At 39.1% G+C, this 3478-nt stretch overlaps 1 long non-coding RNA gene across 2 annotated transcripts; it reads left to right on the top strand.

Moving 5' to 3' along the window:
- On the top strand, positions 1214 to 2347 carry LOC110265511. Of its 2 annotated transcripts, none has more exons than XR_002351656.1 (4): positions 1214 to 1386; positions 1475 to 1528; positions 1673 to 1753; positions 1928 to 2347. It is a non-coding gene; the product is annotated as an uncharacterized LOC110265511 (long non-coding RNA). The 2 variants fall into 2 exon arrangements; XR_002351655.1 differs by having other exon boundaries at positions 1673 to 1729; positions 1928 to 2342.

Here is a 3478-nt window from a genome sequence, read left to right as displayed (position 1 = left end):
GAGAGCTTCTCTCTCTAAAACTCTAAACTCAAAGTGGTTATTGGTCAAAAGGTGGTGATAATGATGCCTTCCCCTTAATCCTTCATCCTTTTATTCCTTTCCCTTAGCAATTTGGTGCCAAAAATGGGTTCAGAAACCCTCTCAAATCGCCAGGCACGTGTTGCATTAGTGAGGTCATGTGCCCTCATCGACGCGTGCGCGCACGGTACGCGTGCGCGTCCCTGGCTAATCTGCGATGTGCGTGCGAGCGCCTTGTGCGCGTGCGCATGCATGGCTGACTTTGCTTCTTTGACTTTTTATGCTTCTCTTTACTTGTATGCTTCCTTCCTTGCTTCCTTTGATCCATGCCTAGCCTATTTCAATCCTGGAATTACTGGCAAACACATCAAGGCATCTTATGGAATCAAAGAAGAACTAGAATTCATCAAAATAAGGCTTAAAAAGCATGTTTTTACACTTAAGCACAAATATGGGAGAGATAACAAAATCATGCTAATTCCTAGGCTAAATGTGACAGAAGGTTATCAAAATACTCTAAATTCAATGCAAAACAAACCATCAAATTGGGGTTTGTCACCTATCGCCAAGACCGTCGCACCACACAGCTCGCCGTCATGTTCATCTAACCCTCACACCCAGCCCTTCATCTAGCCCTCACACCCATCCCTCTCTCTGTCGCACCCAACCCCGCACCATCAATGATCTCTCGCGCCCAGCTGTTTCTCGACGGTCTCTCGCACCCAACCGTCGTACCATCGACGCAACCCTCGTTAGATTTGGAACCCTCCATCGGCGCTGCTCCGTCCACGCACCATCAGTGGTCTCTGTCTCGGCGTGCCCTCCTACTCTCTCGGTGGTCTCTGTCTCACAAACCCTTGTTAGATTCGGAACCTCAATCGTTGCTCACTCTATTTCGCAAACCCTCAATCGCCGCTCCTCCCTCCGTGGTTCAGCACCCGTCGCGTTGCCATCTCCCTCTCTGAAGTCGTCGCGCCGCCGTCTCCCTCTCCCTCACTCGTCGCACCTCCATCAGCCATGTTCAATGTTCACAATGCCGTGGTAAATTATTTGGTCAATTTTTTCCTTGATCTGATTATTTGATTTTTGAATTTGATTTTCTTGGTTCTTCATTTTTTTATTTTTATAAATTTCTATTTTTTGTTCTAATATGATCCGTGGTTTAGGGTTTTTTTTTTCTCTAAACTTCTTGACATTTGGTTCTGTTCTGCTGTAGCTGTGGTAGTGCTCAGCTACTGATATGTGGTGCTCATTCTTTGAGTTCATTCTTTGCTGAATCTCGTTTGGCAGAGAATACCTCTAGATTTTTTGCAAGGTGGCAAATTTAGAGCAGCAGCAGATAATTACATTAGGCCTCCCTTAACTAAGGTATTCAAGTTTCTTTTTAGCTTCAAATTATGCCTCGCTCAGGTTTTTCGAAGTTGATTGTGATTTCTTTCTTTTGTATTCTCTCCAGGGAGTTCCATCTCTTTTCTCTGATCTTTCGTCTTTGTATAATCACCCTGGGAAGGTCAGCTTTATCCCTTACATTTCTATAACTGAAAAACTATGAGATATTTGATTGTATTTTTTCTTCCATCATGTTATCTAATGGAAGAAGATAAGCTTCCTATGGGTTCTGATTGTTCTTTTTATTCTTTTGAACTTTGTTCAGGCAGACATTTTGGAATAACTTATTCTTGTATTTTTTCACAGCGCTCTTCAAGCTAAGGTATATTAAAGATCAGATAGCGAAGTAGGCAGCTTAATTGCTTCAGTGAATATAGGTTTTAAAGGCTAGCTAGTAATTAATTACTACTGTATATATAGATAGAGAGTGGTCACTACTACAGCCTGTATGTTCTTATTTAATTATTTGTTTTTAGTTGTGTGTATATTTAAATGTTTGCATCCTTGTTTTGGTTTTCAGAGGTAATTTAGTAAAGGAGGAATTCAAGAAATTATTGTAGCATTTATACTGAGCATCGCATCTGCTAAAATAAATAAATATGTCAAAGAGGTTTGAGATTCATCAAGAGAATAATGAAGGAAGTGGCGGCAAGAGTAGTAATGATAATGAGGGTGAGAAAAATTCATTTGACATGAATGAAGGAGCGGCTATGAGTGATGATGAGGAATTGGAAGAAGAGAATAATAATGAAGCAAAGGAGGAGGAGGAGGATAACAATGAAGAAGGGAATTCAGCAAACCCAAGTAGCAGCAGCACAGCATCAAGAGAAGGGAAGAGAGGGAGTGGTGTGAGACAATATGTGAGATCAAAGATGTTAAGGCTTCGTTGGACTCCTAATCTTCATCTCTCCTTTGTCCATGCTGTTCAGAGGCTTGGAGGTCAAGAAAGTAAGTCAAGAAAGTAATTCCACTCTCAAACAGTTGTAAGACTACACTTCAATTTGACTTGGGAGGAGTTTAATTTAATAAAATGGTCTGTTTCAATCTTTTTTTAAGTGATTCTTCTGTCTTGTGTCTATCCTCTGAGTATGCTACTATTGTAGGTTCCTTATATTACAATTGCTTTGACGGATTCTAAACTTGGTGCGGAAGGGGCGTAAAGAACTTTTTGATTGGTTATCTAGGCAACTTTCTGTGCAAAGCAGTTTTGCTGAAGCTGCACAACTTCTGAAGCCAGCCTCTGCTGCAATGACAGTAAGTTTTAGACATTCATGGACCAATTCTAGCTTTAGTTCTTGAGAAGTTGAAACCATATGGAGGCCTTCAAGGTAGGGTTTTGTATCATAGCTCATTCTTAATCCACTTTGTTGCTAATGATTAATGATTAACATGAGTATTCTTATGTTTATTTTCTTTCCCATGCAATATTTGTGCTTAGAATCATTTGAGTCTGCTAAGGCAGTTTCAGTGGGCGCATCAAAAGGTGTTCAAAGGCTGGAAAATTAACAAGTTTTGAATTTGGATTAGTTCTGCAAACACTACTGCCAATGCTTTAAACTATGCTTTAGTGGAACTACGACTGACAGTGGTTTATTTTCTACATTCCAGAAAATCATATTCGATCCATAGTAAACACAATATCCAGTAGTTGAAAAGAAATTTAGATCATTTAGATCTCCAAGTTCTTTTAATAGAAAAGTTGAATGTAATTTGTTTAAAATAGTTTGTATCGTAGTAGAATTACTTTCACTGACAAGCATATCAACAACATAAATAAATATATAAATAATTGAAGTAGTTGTAAAATGTGTGAAGAGGAAAGGATTTGATTTTGTGCTCATAAATCCAAAAGATTGTAAGGTGGCAGTAATGGTTAGATACCAAGCTCTAAGAGCTTATTTCAAACCATATATTGCCTTGTTTAGTTTGCAAACAAGGTTTGAATTTGAGTAAACAAAACTAGGGAGTTGAGACATGTAAATAGTCTCGGTTAGATTTCCATTTAGAAAAGCATCATGAAAATTATACTGCTTCACTGCCTAACCTTTTGATAAAGCTATGATTAAGATTA

This window comes from Arachis ipaensis, chromosome B08, assembly GCF_000816755.2.
Source record: "Arachis ipaensis cultivar K30076 chromosome B08, Araip1.1, whole genome shotgun sequence".
In the NCBI taxonomy this organism is placed as follows: domain Eukaryota; kingdom Viridiplantae; phylum Streptophyta; class Magnoliopsida; order Fabales; family Fabaceae; genus Arachis; species Arachis ipaensis.
The sequence above is the reverse complement of the archived record's forward strand: the minus strand, read 5'-3'. Positions and strand labels throughout refer to the sequence as shown.